Raw genomic sequence first — 19316 nt, forward strand, 5'->3', positions numbered from 1 at the left:
GTCATCATTTCTTGGTACGACAAGCACGAATTTCCCAGAACTTTCCTGAGCATTTGTTTGAGAACACCAATCAATCTCTCCCACCAACCTCCCCACCATGGTGCAGCGGGAGGATTAAATTTCCATTCAATTTCATTTGTAGAACTATATTCAATAATTTTATCCCACTGAATCGTCTCCAAGGCATTACAGACGCCATGAAAATTCGTCCCATTATCACTGTAGACTATCGCTGGCCTTCCACGTCTGGATACAAAGCGTCGAAAGGCTTCTAGGAATGTTGAGGTAGCCAAAGATGTCACAAGCTCCAGATGGACCGCACGAAAAACAGCACACGTGAACAAACAGACCCAGGCTTTCTCTCCTCCTCTCAAAATCAAAGGTCCTGCAAAGTCTACCCCTGATATCTCAAAAACCGAAGCCTCTCTCACTCTGTCAACGGGTAGATGAGCCTGTTCCGCTTCAAGATGTTTTCCATGATATCTTCGGCAGACAACACATGATGCAATTGCACTCTTCACAGTTCTTCTTCCACCGAGGATCCAGTATTTCTGTCGGAGCCCGCTGAGCAGAATCTGTGTACCAGCATGACATAACTCTTTGTGTTTTTCCCTAATGAGAGCACGAACTAAAGCATGTTTTGCAGGAAGGATAATAGGACAGCGGAAAGCGTAATCATCCCGACGTGCTATTATCTTTGTTTTCAGTCTCATCACTCCCTCGTCATCAGTGAAAACACAGAGTGTGCTAAATCTCTCGTCCTTTACATCTACAAAACACTCCTTTTGTATGAACTTCATCACAATTTTCTCCGCTCTGGTCGTCTCCTCAACTGATAGTTCTGCGTATATCCTAGTTAATTTTTGTTGTCGACAATTGTGCAGAAATCTCAAGATCCACCCCATCATGCGAACTGTTTTCCGAAAACTCGAGAAATAGTCGAGGTGCCACTCTTGCGTATTTGACTTATTTTCTATTGCGGTCATAGTGTTGACTTTTCTTCTTTTTTCTTCGAACACTTCTTCATCGTTTCTTGTAACTTCGGAGCAGGGCCATTGAGTAGGGGATTGTTTCAGCCATTTCGGACCCTCCCACCATCTCTGTTCCAGTAAATGCTTTGGATCACATCCTCTTGATGCCAGGTCAGCTGGATTCATGGTTCCAGGAACATGTCGCCACTGTTCAGTTCTGGATAATCTTCGGATTTCTTGAACTCTATTCCATACGAATGTTCCCCAAGGTTCGTCTAATTTTATCCAGGATAACACTGTCGATGAGTCACTCCAATAATGAACAATAATTTCCTTTGACCTTAATGATGGTAACACTGATGTGGCAAGTCTAACACCTATGGTAGCTGCTAATAATTCCAGACGTGGTATGATGATCTTCTTCTTGGGTGCCACTCGTGCCTTTGCTTGTACAAGCCGTAGATCCACGTTATCAATCCTCTGTACTCGCAAGAATATAACTGCTGCATATGCGGTTTGACTAGCATCGCAGAATATATGTATAGAGATATCTTCAACCGATTGCAGCCTTCCAATCAGACATCTGTGAATCTTAATCTCAGCCAGGAGAGGTAGTTCTGCCAACCATTTCAGAAACCTTTTCTTTGTCGATTCATTTACCTCAGTGTCCCAGTCCAGCTCAGAAGCCCAAAGTTCCTGCAGAATTAATTTAGGGCAGAGAGATACAGGACATGAAAAACCAATAGGATCAAATAATCTATGAGCAGCTCTTAGTATTGTCCTCTTTGTTATTACATCAGGTATGATATCAATGACATGTGCCAGATTCAACTCCATAGTATCGTTTTCTTTATTCCAAACGAGTCCCAACACTTGTGATAGGTTTTCAGTTGTTTTGTCGTGAGAATACTCCCACCCTCGCAGGTTGAAAGATGCCTTCTCCATAATTATTTTTGCCTCTTTCATGAATGAATTGAGCTCAGTTTCATTGTTAACACTTGTAGTACAATTATCTACGTAGAAACATTCTTTCAGTCTTTCTATTGTCGGAACCAAGTAGGGATTGTTATCAACTGCTTCTCTCTTCATCTTGTTCAAATGGAATTCTATTGTTGCCGACAGCAAGAAAGGAGAACATGCAAGACCGAAAACAACTCTATTATGACGAAACACTTTCATCTTTTCTGTACTTTCCTTATCCCACCAAAAAAATCTTAGAAAGTCACGGTCTCTAGGATGGACGCTTATTTGGAGAAATGCCTTTTCTATGTCTGCGATGACTCCAATATCATTTTCTCTGAACTTCAGTAATGAACTAGGAATCAACTCTATAAGGTTAGGTCCTTTTTCAATACAATCATTTAGAGAAGGAGCGTTCCTCTGTTTCGCAGAGGCGTCAAATACAGGTCTTATCTTGGTGGTGCTGTTCTCTTTCAAGACAGGTCGATGTGGTAAATAGTGTCCGCCATTCGCCAGCTCTTCTTCGGATACCATTGCAATAATTCCTTGCCCCATCCAATCTCGTAAGACACCATCGTATCCTCCATAATGTTGCTCAGTTTGTAGTTTCATTGTGACTGTCTCCAATCTGCGCTGAGCTATTTCGCTATTGTCCGGAAGAGGTGGATGTTGCTCGCTCCAAGGTAGACACACTTCATATCTGTTGTCTTCATTCAGCCTCACAGTCTCAAGGAAATTCTTCCTAACTCGTTCATTCTTCTCGACGGTAGATTCCTTTTCTGCAGGATCAGTAATTCCAAGAATTTCTAAGTCCCAGAGATCACAAATTTTTGTTTGTTTTGAAAACAATGATGTCACCAACAGTGACGCTGCATCCCTTCTAGGTTTATTACTTATAATTTTTCCCATTAGTGTCCACCCTAGAACAGTCTCTACTAGAACTAGACCACACTTTAGTTGATGTGTCTTTCCAGTAAGCAATTCACCTGCGACATCTGCCCCCAGTAGAATCTGTATGGGTCCTCGGTCTTGTACGTCTGTTAAACAAATCTTCAGATCCTTTATCTCATTACTCCAAGCACCATTTCTAACATATGGAACATCTTCACAAATTATTTCTTGGCTCAAAACTTGCAGTTCCTTGGAATAGTTTCCCTCTAATCTTCTTAAACTTATGTTGTAACAATCATGCTTTACCTCTTGGGAACGTACTCCCCCAAACAAAGAGTGTATTAGAGTTTCCTTTCCGACTGACTGGTACCCCATTTGTTCAGCTAAGCCACGCACAATGTAAGATTTAGTAGACCCGGTATCAATGATCGCTCGCACTGTTTTTTGTTTACTCTTACCCATAACAACAACCGCCAGAGTTTGTAAATATACCTCAGGAGAACAAGAGACGTTAGCCATAGACTTATCTACATGAGTGGCATCCTCACTAATCGACTTTCTTTCTCCCTCAAAATTATTTTTTGAAACACTTTCTTTGTCTTTGTTACCAAGTTTATAACACATTAGTACCACATGCTTCCCACCACAAACAATACATCTAATAATGGATTTACAAGCTTTACTTTGATGACCTCTCTTTAAACAATTAAAACAACAGTGCTTGTTACTCAAGATTTTCCTTCTTTCCTCCACAGTCATTTGTTGAGCTTTAATGCATTCTGAACTTGAATGAAGTTTAAGACAAAATACACACTCCTGTCTTTTAGAAATATCAGTAGATAACAAGGCAGAAGCAGTGGGGATATTTGGTTCAGCAGCTTCCCTTGGTTTTTTGCCTCCCTTAATCTTGAGCCCTTGGGATGTATTAATGTTGAACCCTTTCATTGCTAATGAAATTCTTTCCTCACTAACAACTTCACTTTGGAGAAAAGCCATGAGCTGTTTCAAACGATCTTTGGAGACAGAATCACATCTGAAAGAAGTATTCCTTTGCCAGGCCCTTAGTAAGTCTTCTGGCAAGGATGATTCAATTAAGGGGTATAGCATTGCAGTACACTTTTCTGTAGTAACTCCTAAACTTTCCAGAGACCTGAGATGTGATTCTAATTTATCATATAAGCTACTAAGTGTTGGTTTTTCTGTAGAATTTACTGCATTGGTTAAAACTAGCTTCAGTAGTTCACGAACGTAAACTTCTACCTGTAAGTCCTCCCTACCAAATCGAGCTTGAAGACTGTCTATCGCTTTATGATAATTGTCGGCAGTCGGAGGGAAACTTGTGACTAACTCGTACGCTCTAGAACCTTCTATCATAGCTTGAATGAGATACTGGAATTTATCTTCCTCCCCCATGTCCTCATCTTCGTGTATTTTACGGAACTGACTCCAAAAATATAACCAGTCAATTATTTCCCCAGAAAACTTCTTCAATTCTATTTTTGGAAGTCTGTATTTCTTTCTTTCAGCTATATTTTCATTTACTACACTTTGGGTAGAGGAAGCCGGCACAGTGGTATTCAAAAATCTTGTTGCTTTAGCCCTACAACTCAAGAATTTACGTCTATATTCATCAGCTGATTCTTCCTCATCTGCTATTTGATCAACCTCACAATTATCATCTATCATCTGTTGAAATACCAATCCATCTAAATTAGCGATAGTATCATACCTTTCTTGAAGGATTTCTAGTTGTACCTGAATTTCTTCTGTGTCTGGTTCACCGTCTTGTAACGACGACATAACCTCGTTGTATACTCGTGTAAATAACCGCCGCTTTACGGTCCTTGCTTTCGTGAGGTTTTCCATCTTTTTTATTTTCACGGGGGTCTTCCTTTATTAATGATGTCCTGTCACGGTCGCCAATAAATGTTAGGTTCACCAATTAAAAATCAGAAAACACCCCGCCGAAGTCATATATTTTACTTTTTATTCAGAAGAAAAAACAAGCACTTCTCTATGTCAGCCATTCACATTTTTTTTTCAACACCCACACACACTCTCTAACCCAGACATCTCTCTCTACTGCCAACCCCATCATATTACATTTAATTTCAAATATGTTACAAACTCAACATACCGGTACCGTACCTATGTTATTGGTCCTATCGAAAAGTACTACGGTACATAAAAAAAGGTTATGGAGAACACAATTTCCGATCATTTATGTTTTATTCAGTTTTACCGTACCTATGATAAGAATGGTATTTCAGAATCGGAAGAAAACTAAATGTGAAGGGCTACAACATCGAAAGCGCGTAACATTGGTCAACAATAACATTACATTGACCATTGATTGTTGTGATGTTCTTTGTCTCTTATGTTGTCACTCAACTCCGAAAGATGGGATTCCTGCTGCGTACCGAGTATAACAGCCTGACTGAATATTGGCGGGAAATAGCTGGGGAGTTAGAAAACTTTCTTCCTTAGCATGCCATTCCTCTGGTTCATACATTTCCTGATACTGCTTGTACGCAACACCCTGGTTCATCATAGCATTCCAGCAATTCGATCCCTACTCTGACGCGCTGTTTTGAATGAGCAGTGGACACACTTAAGGCAGAGGCTCATTTAGTAGTAGTAGTAGTAGTAGTAGTAGTAGTAGTAGTAGTATGACCTGTTCTAGAATTACAATTTAGGCCTGTTCCAAATTATTGCACCACATTTCATAAATAACTCAAAATTCATTCCTGAAAAGAGACGTTTCTTAAGAAAAGCTTCTTCCTCTTCACTTTTATTAAATTCTATATTCATTTTATTCCAAATCAGCAGTGAAAAGGGGTTTCTCCTCGGGTTTGGAAGAAAATTCTTCCTCCAAGTCAGATAGTTTTTTCCGCCGCCGGTGTAGTGAATTGAGGTTTTGCGACTCATCGGGCACTCCTAGGAAACATATTAGTAAAAGGGCATAGTTTTTGCTCTGGGACTCTCCAATATTCGACCCCCCCTCCCCCCTCCGCCGATAAAAGGTGAAGAGTGTTCACGGATCACGGCTGTCTGCAGCTTGGTCATTCCAGCTCTGAAACTTTGGGCTGTTAGATCGGCAGCGTAGTACTGTTCGTTAAAAGTGAGAAAATGTGTGTGTGTGTTTTTTTTTTTCATTTGATCGAGTATTTCATATGAAAGCATTGCTTTTAATCGCGCCATTCCTCCTGACGTCATTCTAATAACCTATGCTCATTTCGGTTGGGAAAACTACTAAGACAGTCTTTCTGAGGATGTAAAAAGGCAGGTGGAAAGCGAGTGTCTGCCATTATAATGGAAACTCCCCAACCTGATTGTGACTGATGGTAGGCAAGAAGACCTACTATTACAATGAAAATTCCCTAACCCAGTCTTCATATGAGAAAAAACGTTTGGTGACTTCCCCGTCGCCTTTCGAGGATAATGTTAAGAGCTATGCAATTTAATGCAACTAATCTACGTAAAATTCTGTATACAATGTAGAATTCCATAGCGAAGCACGGGTATATCAGCTAGTTGAATAATAAATGTGGCCTACTGACACGGAACTTCGCAAATGTTTCCGGCAGGACCAATCCCGTCACTCGTCGAAACAACTGTTACACGTCGAAATTAGGCCCACTTAAAAGAACTTTCATCAATAAGGATAAAATTTGCATTCCAATTATTATTTTTTACTTAATTTATTCGCAAAAATCCCCAACGATCAAAGCTCACTTTAAGGGACTGTATACATCAGATACAGACATAATGATAGCCATCGTCACCATCGTCTATAATCTTCATTTATGGCTATCGCCTAGGTGGCAGATTCTCTATCAGTTGTTTACTTTCATTTTTCGAGAACGTTTTCAAGGAACTTGGGAATTTATCGAATATTTCCCTTGATAATGTATTCCAATCCCTAACTCCTCATCCTATAAATGAATATTTGCCCTAATTTGTCCTCTTGACTTCCACTTTATCTTCATATTATAATCTTTCCTACATTTAAAAGCTCCATTCAAACTTATTCGTCTACTAATGTCATTCCACACCATTTCTTCACTGACAGCTCAAAACATACCATATATTAAAAGTTAAAAACTTCATCCTTGTTCCATATTGAATCCAAAATTTAAATTATAATCGTTGGTTATATATTTAATAAATATACAGTAATTGGTCAGCACGAGTGTTTGAAAGGCTGTATTGATTTGGTCTATCTCCCCAACCGTTATAATTTAAACATACCACATAGTCGAGCGTCTCATCTCCTTACTCTCAAGTCTTCCCAGTCCAAAGATTTCAACATTTTTATAACACTATTCCTTTTGCAAGTTATGAATCTCATTTTTTGGTCTGTACTGAATTTCAATATAATATTAAAATCTAATTTTTAAAATTTCCACCTTTTCAATACAATATATTTTCTTTTTTACATTATTGTTAATTTCATAAATGGGGCATATTCGCCCTTATATTATGGGCATCATCAGCCATGTTTCTACCTCAAAATCATGAAAATATAATCAAGATCCTGTTTATATTTAAACTTGCATTACTCCTTAAAATATAATGAAAGTTATTTAAAATGTGCTTTTGCGTTATAATAGATGTCCACATTTGACTAGTTAAAGATGGCTTATAAGATTATGTATATACATAGAGTGAAATACTGAAATTAAATATAAAATTATTGGAGTAACACTAAAATACTTTAAATTTCATAATCACTCGGTTGCTGTGGAGAGCCAAACAGGTTTGTTACGTCCCGCGGAATCGAGTCTCGGCCCCATAGAGGTAAACTGAAAATACCAGACTGTGTACTACTCTCATTGTCAGTGGTATCGAGATAGAGCAATCTTTCCATAAATGGGACAAACTTGTCATTACTTTTTTGGCTATAGCTGTTCTCTTAATCTGAGTACAGCTACCTTGAACTGGAAATGACTGAACCAATGTGTACAATTTCTGAGATGTTCTTCAATTCTTTGAAGATGTCTGTGCTGGCTAATTTCTCAGCTGTATCAACATTAATTAATTCGGTGCTGCTCGTGTTAATTTCTAGTTCCTGCAGCAATCTGATTGTTGAAATGTATGTCTTTGCTGGTACTAATCTACTCTTAATTCCCTAATCCCAAACTTCAGTAACATTGGTATTTCATATGAATCACCTGGAATCTATCTGTTCCAATTTTATAAAATTAAAAAAATGAAAAGGTACAATTTACCAGGTATATGCATTCGTATTTTCTGGTTTCAGTAAGAACAATACGCGGCATATGAATTTGACACAAACGTCAGTTTGTTCATCTGATATTAACCTACCAACAGGCATAAGTTGAGTCCGCCAAACACTAGCGTATGTGTTGTATTGTTCAGTGATCATGCCCATATTTGTGCTTGGAAAAGAACATTTGTAGCATGCATTGCTTTTATTTAATCAAAAGAGACGCTGGAAAGTCTTTTTTTTTTCTGCTGGTAGAAACATGTAGTGAACACACTCCATTGATTAGAACATGTGAGACATGGTTTTGACAATTTAAATGTGGTGATTTCAATGTGAAAGACAGTGGACTCTGGTAGACCACAAAAGAATGAAGACGATCAATTGCAGGCATAACTGGCTGAAGACCCAAATCAAACTCAACGCTACTGCCAACAAATAATTTAAATCACGCATTGAACAAAAGACGACCAAAGTGGGCCAGAAGACATGGCCAAGTGATTTTGTTACACGACAACGCGCCATCTCATACAGCAAAACCAGTGAAAGACACCTTGGATGGGGCACACTTCCGCACCCGCTGTACTCCCCTGATCTGGCCCCATCTATCACCTTTTCGCATCAATGGGGCATGCGGTCACAGAGCAGCACTGCAGCAATTTCGAGGAAGTTGGAAAACGGCTCGACGAATAGTTTGCCGCGCAGACAAGCAGTTTTTCGGGCTTCTGGCTTCTGGTATTCATAACCTACCTGAAAGATGTGCAAAGTGTGTAGAAGCAGATGGCCAATATTTTGAATAAACAAAACATGAATTTCCCTTGAAAATTGTGTGTTTTCTTTACCACAAAATCCGGCAGAAACTTATGCATACGCCTGGTACAGCACGCTAACTGCAGGAAGGCTATATGGCAACAATTCCCAACCTCTGGTCTGTGGACCTGGGAATGACAAAACAGGTCTGTGAAGAATGCTGATTTAACACAACGAGCTAGCTCGTTGATTTAACATTTTCTCTGCTTAAGCTTATGTAAGAAGTGTCTCTTGGAAGTTTATAACTTGCAATATTCTCTGTTCCTCAACATTTTAAAGCAGTTTTTCTCATGCTGAACCAGGTGTGAACTCTAGTGCTCTAAAGCCCCAGTTTCTCTTTCAGCAATGAAATAAAATATTTTGGGATGTTATAACTGCATTAAGTTACCGTATTTGTCCTGTACTGCAGGTAAATTCTTGAGTCTTTTAAGTGTTTGTGTGATTTTTCAGGGTACCGGTAATATAAACATGGATTAATGTTTAAAGTCAGGTTCACTAAAGGGACAAAATAGTGAAGAGATTACAACTTCAATATGCAGTGGAGAAAAATATACAAGTTTGTAAATACAGTGTTCTCCCTAAGACCTTTCTAATCGGCGCACCGCCCAGCATTTTTCACTGACCGTCCGGCTAACATAACCTAGATATCTGCTAGTTACATAATATTTCAAGTTGCTTTAAGTCGCACCGACACAGGTCTTTCGGCGACGATGGGATAGGAAAGTGCTAGGAGTGGGAAGAAAGTGGCCCTGGCCTTAATTAAGATACAGCCCCAGCATTTACCTTGTGTGAAAATGGGCTACCACGGAAACCATCTTCAATGCTGCTGACAGTGGGGTTCGAACCCACTATTTCTGGAATGCAAGCTCACAGCTGCATGCTCTTAACTCGCTCGGTTTACGTAAAATTAATATATATTTCGGTCATTGAAAACCTACAACCTGTTTTCCAGTCAGTGACCAGGTCAGGGATGGAATGAATGAAGCCCAGTCTTGCGGCGAGGATAGGATTTGTTTGAAATAATAACAATAAATAACAATAAGTTAATTTATTAATTTGACCACCTAATCAATACAATAAATCTTGTCTTTGTTAAATTACATTGATATGTTAATTAAAATGGTACATGTTTCGCCTTACATACAGGCATCATCAGCCATGGGTTTAACCTTGAAATAAACTTATTGTTATTATTTCAATCAAATGTCATCAATATGGATCAAGAATGATGTTTATCACTTGTAATGATAGGATTTGTGCCGGTTGCTGAAGCTTGTCGCACTCCTTCGTTGCAATGATTAATGACTGACAGATGAAATGATAGTGGAGCGTGTTGCTGGAATTCAAGATGACAGGGAAAACCGGAGCACCCGGAGAAAAACCTACTCCGCCTCCGCTTTGTCCAGCACAAATCTCACATGGAGTGACCGGAATTTGAACTACGGAACCCAGTGGTGAGAGGATGGCGTGCTGCCGCCTGAGCTACCGAGGCTGCACATATTTCAGTCATTATGTAATCCAAATTAAAATGCAAACACTGTAAAACTTTATTTAAATGAAAAATCTTCATTAGTGCCAGCATAATTGCGCCAGTTACATCGGAGTTCAGCTTATCACGTAGTGTCATGCGCGAGCGGTGTCTGGATTAGCGTAGAAACGCATGCGAGCACTCGATTCCGCGGGACGTAACAAACCCGTTTCGCTCTCCACAGCAGCCGAGTGATTATGAACGAGTAGTAGAAAACTAGAAGTTCAAACTACTCCGTTACTGTAGGCCTACGTCTTCTTCACGATAACACTAAAATAGTTTAATTTTGCAGTTAGGCCCCATTCACAATGCAAACGTAACCGTAAACTTAACGACGTAACGTAACCGTAAAATTAACGTAAAATTTGTGGTATTCACAATGGAGGAACATAACATTAACGTAAAGAGTACACAGCAGCCAATCAAAACACTGCCATATTATTTAGTACGGAAGTCAGGTTTTGGGCTATCTCGCAGTTTTATATTTCAATACTTCGATGGAATCAAACAACGTGGTAGCGGAATTCATATTACTTCAAACATCTATTGCTTTGCTCCTGGGAGCTGTGTAGGCCTACGGTACCTGAAAAAGGCGATGTAAACAACGGTGCAAAAAATGGGTTCATCCCTTGAACCAAAGGTTATCTCAGGGCGATTTCGGTAATCTACTGTAAGAAATGACCCTCATCAGTTCATTTTGGACATGCGGATGAAACCTGAACTGTTTGCCTTTCTTACGATTTGCTTCCCCTTTTGTAATAACAAGAAATGTAAGGTCTCGTTTACCGACATCTGTGACCCTATCTACCACACCCCGATGAGATGTTTGGATCTTTGGATGATATCGTTTTCGTAAAATAGTAGTCCGTCATAATGTTAAGAAATATACAGGGACACTGTTTTATTTATGACAGGGATTCCCTCTCGTCCGTTTGCCAGCGCTGAGAGCTTGTCTCCCGCCATTTATTATCAGATTTCATTACTACAGGATATTAATTTCCACCAATTATTTTTCGGTACAGCGTATTTGTAATTCTTTTTCCTTCTATCATACATAGCCTATACACAAAGATTATTTTGAAAGAGAATTACAAGTGTTTCGTCGAAAGAAGTCATTATATCGTGCACAACACACAGTGTTTACCTCTGCTCTGATTGGCTGGTTCTTAAAGTTAACGTAAAATTAACCGCAAGAGCTTGGAGTTTGCAATCCCTTAATTTTACGGACTCGCAGTTAAGTTTACGTCGGCGCATTGTGAATGGATCCTTAATGTTTACCTGTCTAATATTATTGTTAATGGCCTGAGGGGAATAAGTTGAAATATTATCAGTGGCGGCTCGTTTGGGAGGCGCTAAGGCGCGCGCCCCCCACGGGGTTCCGTTAAATTAGGGAATTTTAATCTTAAATGTTAACAAGGGAAATATTTTACCATTATTATTAAGGGCGCGAGTTGTACTGTACTGCGGCCCGATGCGCTGCTGGTCCTGCGCAGGAGGGCGCTCTCACATAGCGGACCAAATACTCCGAGTCTCGCTCGACTGGCCTTGAGGGAGCCAATCAGAGACACAGTAGAGATGTGCTGTTCTAGCGGAGATTCCGGCGCGTTTCTGCCGCGGCCTATCGTTTTAGCCAACCTACCCGAAACATTCCTGATTTGATTTCTATTTAACAGGGGTCAGTTTGTGCCATTTCTCTCCTAAAACTAGGAACTATTTTACTGAGGCACTTACCTGAGTTAAATGTGCCGGTATTTATTTAAATTAGTCTTGTAATTTTTAGATTATTAACTAACGAAACGAGTAACGACTGTAACTACTGTCTCCTCGTACTTGACTCATGTGGGCCATACTCACTGGACTTTGTTCTAGCGCCTGACAATCAGGAGCCAGCATCGGCTAAGTTCGTGCATGATCGTCGTGGCCCGATATTTAGCCACATCCTCCCTCTGTTTGAGTGTTTCAAAACTAAGGATTAACGCTTTCCTCGAGTTGAGTGTATTGTGAACGGAATTGCAGGCTCAGTGATATAATTGGACGCTCACAATGCTATAGCGTGACCATTTTATAACCGGTTCTAATGCAACGTGCTATTTCTAACAGAAAATAAGTGGCTAATATTATTATGAAAGGCATACCTAGTTACAAATATTCATCATATCGTTATGATGGAGGCCCATATAATATTGTAAGGAAAGCGAGCTGATAAAACATCATTTATTTCATTTGAACTTGTCTTTGCTAGGATGAGACGTCACTTTCTTACAACTGTATATGGACTGGCCATTTATTTAAACTGGAAAATTATTTATCATAAAAGTAGACTTACCAAATTCGTTCTACTTCTCCAAAAGCGCCGCGAATAGGATTGTTGAAACTCATTTTATTGTTCCTGTCGAACGAACTTTACCACAGTTTCAGCACTTATAGTTTAGTTCGTAATCTTCTTCTTGTTTTCCCCCCTGTGGGTGGGGGCAGTAGAATAACACCCACGGTATCCCCTGCCTGTCGTACGAGGCGACTTAAAGGGGCCTCAGGGGCTCTGAACTTTGGAGCGTGGGTTGGCGACCACGGGGTCCTCAGCTGAGTCCTGGCATTGCTTCCACTTACTTGTGCCAGGCTCCTCACTTTCATCAATCCTATCCGACCTCCCTTGGTCAACTCTTGTTCTTTTTCGACCCCGACGCTATTAGGTTTGCGAGGGCTAGGGAGTTTTTCATTTTCATGCCCTTCGTGGCCCTTGTCTTACTTTGGCCGATATCTTCATTTTTCGAAGTGTCGGATCTCTTCCATTTTTCCCTCTGATTAGTGTTATATGGAGGATGGTTGCCCAGTTGTACTTCCACTTAAAACAATAATCACCACCACCACCTAATAATAATCACCACCACCCGACGCTATTAGGTTTGCGAGGGCTAGGGAGTCTTTCATTTTCACGCCCTTCGTGGCCCTTGTCTTTCTTTGACCGATATCTTCATTTTTCGAAGTGTCGGATCCCTTCTATTTTTCCCTCTGATTAGTGTTATATAGAGGATGGTTGCCTAGTTGTACTTCCTCTTAAAACAATAATCACCACCACCTTCTTGTTTTCCTACCGCTTTTCCCACATCTGTGAGGTCGCGGGTGCGAACTACGTCACACATATATATATGTATGTATGTATGTATGGATTTGGCCCTGTTTTACGGCCGGATGCCCTTAATATCTTGTAAGTTTCAGCCTATTTTTCCCTTCCTTTAATTTCACCAAGTTTTTTCTCCACGCGCAGTCAACATGCCAGAAACAGAAAAGTCGAAACTTGGGAGGAAGCATTACTTTCATCCAGGCATTGTACAACGATGGGGTGGTTGGTAGTGTGGTATGTTGTCTGAATATGAAGAGGAGAGTGTTGGGACGGACACAAACACCCAGTCCCCGAGCCAGAAGAATTAATCGGAAGCGATTAAAATCCCCGATCCGGCCGGGAAACGAACCCGGGACCCTCTGAACCGAAGGCCAGTACGCTGACCATTCAGCCAACGAGTCGGACAGCTTAGTTCCTAATATCACTTGATATATTTTGCACAGATTCTGTAAATAACTTATTGTTCACACTCAAAATATTAACTAATAAAAATAAGAAAGAAATTTTAATTTATATTAATTGAAATATGAGAAACATATTATCATTGTGGAACAAACTGAGGGAAGATACAACTACATATATTTATACGTGGCTGTGGTATGTAGTTTAGCGGAGTAATAAATTTGCACAGATTATTTCTTGCTTGTCTACAGTAGGTCTTTACAAGGATAAGGCTGTTCTTTGATAATCCCCTTTTTTTAGTGGCGAATAGTCTTCTTTGCAGTTGAAAATTTATTCTTTAGAAGAAGATGGCATGTTTCGGGAATGCATACACTACAAGAAAATAAAGACTCGTGTATAATTATAGGATGTACCGGTAGAACATACTAAACACACGAAGTTACTCATCACTATTTTAGAATTAAATTTAATACACTATCTTAATTAATTACTTGTGACGACACGATAGAATTAAATAATACACTAGCTAAATTATTTCAGTCAAAGATTCTCAAAGAATGAAATGTGCGCTGGACTTGTGACGACACGATGCGTTCGGCACTACGAGCCGAGTGACACCGAATGTAACCGATGACGGCTCCTGAGTGTCAGGCGCTAGACTAAAGTTACTCACTGGAGAGCGCGATGTTTAGCTGTGTGTTGATGAATGATCTCGTGAGGTAACTGTGACGAGGTGAAATTAGGGGAAAGGTTGTAATTTATATGTAGGCGTAGTATTATGTTTGCACTTCGTATAGTATGATTACCGTCGAACATATTAAAGAACTAACGTTTTCTTCTCTTTCTATCGAAAAGAAAGTTGAACTAAAGGAGTGTGGTAGGCTGACACCAGACTTCTCGTTGAAAAAACCGGAGACCAAGGAAAATGAAAATAGGGCTTTTCAAAGACAAATTAATTCTCCTGACATATATAACAAGAACGCGCGGATATGTGGAAGTGATATCTCACAAACCTTTTCTCCATTCCTTGCCTGCTATTCTCCCGTTCTAGGAAAGGAGAATAAATGGATCACCACAGGGATAATATCAATTGTACCATGGACTCTGAAATGCTTGGTAAAGTCAATGTCTTGTCTTGTTTGAGTGATCACTACAGTGAAACTATTCGTAAACATAATTCGATCATGGACAAGAATAATAATAATAATAATAATAATAATAATAATAATAATAATAATAATAATAATAATAATAATAATAATAATAATAATAATAATCAAAATAATTGCATATGCATTGCACCATATAGTGTTCGAAGTGTGTATCTTGATAACATGGTTTGAAGAACTTGAGATATATTATGGAATTATGAAACTAAGGCGCGCGCCCCCCACTGCTGATATCCACGAGCCGCCACTGAATTTTATCGTATTTATTTTTTACGCACAATTCCCCGCCCGGTTACTCATTCCTGCCACCCGGCTAATGACAATTTCTGGGGTGAACACTGAAATACCATGAAAGCTACATAGATTTTGGAATCACTATGATCGAGTAAAACGGTTAACAATAACCACAATAGCACAGTGAAATTTAAGACATAGAATGTCTGCCTTTGAGCCAAATCATGAGTAACTGGTAGTGTCAAGACAGACCCAACCATTACATTGACTTTTTCAAGTAACTTTTTATTTTGCTTTTGTGAGTAGGGTTGTATATTATGTAAGAAATCAAGGGTGTTATAAAACAAGAATACTCATGGGAAAGACTATTACGGCAGAATTGCTTAAGCATACAGGCAAAAATTTAGTCAAACAATTGAAAGGAGTTTTTACTGATAATTGGGTACCAAAAGTTCCCAACGGAGTGGAAGAAATGGCAGGCAACTGGTGTAGCCATAGCCTATAGTTGGCTGTATCAGTATAATAATAATAATAATAATAATAATAATAATAATAATAATAATAATAATATACATAAAACACACCATACTACCAACCATCACGGAAACACACAATAGTGAATATATCGCACCACATAGGATTGGTGTCAGGAAGGGCATCCAACCGTAAAACAATGCCATATCCACACATGTAACACAGTTTCCACTTGTGTACCCACCAGACTGTGGGAAAAGGGGTAAATGCAGAAGGGTTATTAAATTCTTTCTGACTGTGCGAGCTGGCCATTTGGTTAGGGGCGCGCAGCTGTAAGCATGTATTTGGGAGAGAGTTGGTTCGAACCCCACTGTCGGCACCCCTGAAGATGGTTTTCCGTGGTTTCCCATTTCTACACCAGCTGTACCTTTATTAAGGCCACGGTCCCTTCCTTCAAACTCCTAGTCCTCTCCTATCCCATCATCGACATAAGACCTGTCTGTGTCTGCGCGAGGTAAAGACCATTGTAAAAGAAATTAATTCTGACACAACAAGACTGCAATATTACGTTAATATTTTATAATGCCGTTGGAAACTGGTTATATGCTTGATTATTCAATTCAGGACGCAAGTGTTAACCAACAGTGAGTACATTTTTATAATTTATGTATGGGTAAAGTTACAACTGAGATTACAATGTTCATTGGGGATAACATTTAGATGAGTAAGAACGAAAGTGTTACAATTAACAAAAATAAAAATGTATTTTTCATATTTTAACATCAACGTATAGTTTATTTCGAACTCTACAACTCCGAAAATGTTACAACATAAAATCTTAATATATTCATGTCAGGAAACACACCTAACACTTCTAATTGTTTTCATTGTTCTGACAATAATCGCTTTGCTTAATTTGAAAAGGTCATTTTGAGTTGTAACTCTTTCCCAAATTATAACACGGTATATGATATAAAATCTATATACACACCAATTTTCATAAAAAATGTGTAGCAAGTGTATTTTGAGAGGCAATCCTGTACACTGCCATATAAAATCTTTAAATTCTTCTCCTAAGAAATTATGGATTTTAATTGTATCCCTCAGTGGCGTATCCTGGAATCTCCACTGAGGCATGCAACTAGTAACCATGCAGTTAACACAATGTATTAAGTAAATTTCAATTCTACTCACCCTAATTACATGTAGGTGAACTCGAGCCAAACAGTTTTACTGTAAGTTTCTGGATTGAACATGCGTACAGAATTCTTGTTTTCTGTTTTTAAATTTACAAGGGTCCACCTCTGTGGTGTAGTGGTTAGTGTGATTAGCTGCCACCCCCGGAGGCCCGGGTTCGATTCCCGGCTCTGCCACGAAATTTGAAAAGTGGTACGAGGGCTGGAACGGGGTCCACTCACCCTCGGGAGGTCAACTGAGTAGAGGTGGCCAGCCTCGAAGTGCTTTTCCGTGGTTTCCCACTTCTCTTCCAGGCAAATGCCGGGATGGTACCTAACTTCAGGCCATGGCCGCTTCCTTCCCTCTTCCTTGTCTATCCCTTCCAATCTTCCCATCCCCCGCAAGGCCCCTGTTCAGTATAGCAGGTGAGGCAGCCTGGGCGAGGTACTGGTCATCCTCCCCGGTTGTATCCCCCGACCCAGAGTCTGAAGCTCCAGTACACTGCCGTTGAGGCGGTAGCGGAAGGATCCCTCGCTGAGTCCGAGGGAAAAGGCAACCCTGGAGGGTAAGCAGATTAAGAAGGAGAAGAAGAAGAAATTTACGAGGGAAGGTAGAGGTCTCCCGGCTTTACAATTATATCCGTTTTAGACTCATCCATCGTTAATACCACATTAACTCACTAGTTAGCCACAACTCAAGCACTGGAGGTAAGTCACCCCCTGTGGCCTTGGTCAGTTTCGTCATGTTGGGTTCTCGCTGGGGGGTAATCTGTGGGTCCCGTTCCCTGTAAAGATGCCGAATTTCTCCAAGTTGCTAACAGATGGTAGCACGGGTATGGGGCGACAAATTCTGACCAAGTTTCAATTGCAGCGACATCGTTCGGAGGGTTTCAGAACTACGTCTGCCACCGAATGCAATTTTAAGATTGAATGCCTTATATCAGAGCCTCCGTGGCTCAGACGGCAGTGCGTCGGCCTCTCACCGCTGGATACCGTGGTTCAAATCCCGGTCATTCCAGGTGAGATTTGTGCTGGACAAAGCGGAGGCAGGACAGGTTTTTCTCCGGGTACTCCGGTTTTCCCTGTCATCTTTCATTCCAGCTACACTCTCCATTCTCATTTCGTAGCATCTATCATTCATTAATATATCACTTTGGGAGTGGCGACCCCATCGTAATAATAGCCTATATATGATTCATTCATTACATCCCTGACCCGGTCAGTGACTGGAAAACAGGTTTTTTTTTTTTTTTCCCCAATGCCTTACATTAACTCCTCCATTCGCTGTCTCCTTCTTCCTAGAGTGGAGTAGACGGCGAGACTACACCAGCACCACACGTAGTCAAGCAACGGAACCAGTACAGTTGCGCGGACCTTTTGAACTTCTGAGAGATGAAATCGTTAATATTTGACTTGAAACAACCTAAAATCGTACATCAGACAGTTCTTTGTGTTATCATAATGCATGCAATGAATGCCTTGCATTCAAGGAGAATACGCCCCTGGCTATCCCTTTTATTTTTGGCCATCGATTTGTAGTGGGATAATACCAAATACAGTAGAGACAATACGCGACACTTGCGGATTTAACCTTGTTAAAATGAGAGACAATTCAATGGTGGCGCTCCTAGTGACTTGACCTGAAAAGTCACGCTAAATTCAAATATCAATGGAAATGCATATACGAAAATGGATAAATAAATTACGTCTAGAAAGAAAGAGATATCAACTTCGAAGTTGCTAAAGCAATTCTGGATAAATGAATGAAGAATTATTTAAAAGGTTATTATTTAAGGACTGAAATTAGACATATAAACAAGATGTGAAATGGACTGTTGTGAAATGGCTTGATCTTTCATTTATGCTTTTTTTTTTTTTTTTTTTGCTTTAGCATTCGTGCCTGAACTTTTGCGGTTAGATTAGTCTTTTTTCATTTAAAAAACATTTTATCACCACATTAAGACACTTGCCAATAAAATTATCGGCACATTCGTTACAAACATGATGCAATGAATTCACATTTAAAAGCAGGACAATTTTCCTCTTAATTCTTATATAAGCGTAGCGTCCCTTCTTTCTTGTACACCTTATCCAAATCACTTCTATGACATTTCAAAACCCACAGATCACACCTACAACAACACATCGGTATTGAAGGTTAACTGCTGCACTATACAATAAGATGTGCGTATTATATTTTAAGCCAGTTAAAATATGGATCGAGCAGGTCAGAAGATTTTGAAGTACTATAAAAATATCTTTGTCACTGGAAGAATATATATGCAAATACAATATTACTTACATTTTCTTGTCACCAGGTAAACGGAAAAAAGACCGCGCATTCTTCTCTACTT

General features: G+C 39.8%; 1 protein-coding gene across 2 annotated transcripts in view; it reads right to left on the bottom strand.

The window, feature by feature from the left end:
• The window catches only part of LOC136886283 (zinc finger protein 1 homolog), a 134293-nt gene that overhangs the window by 53464 nt on the left and 61513 nt on the right, over positions 1–19316 (bottom strand). The gene's annotated exons all lie outside the window — the stretch shown is intronic.

This window comes from Anabrus simplex, chromosome X, assembly GCF_040414725.1.
Source record: "Anabrus simplex isolate iqAnaSimp1 chromosome X, ASM4041472v1, whole genome shotgun sequence".
In the NCBI taxonomy this organism is placed as follows: Eukaryota; Metazoa; Arthropoda; class Insecta; order Orthoptera; family Tettigoniidae; genus Anabrus; species Anabrus simplex.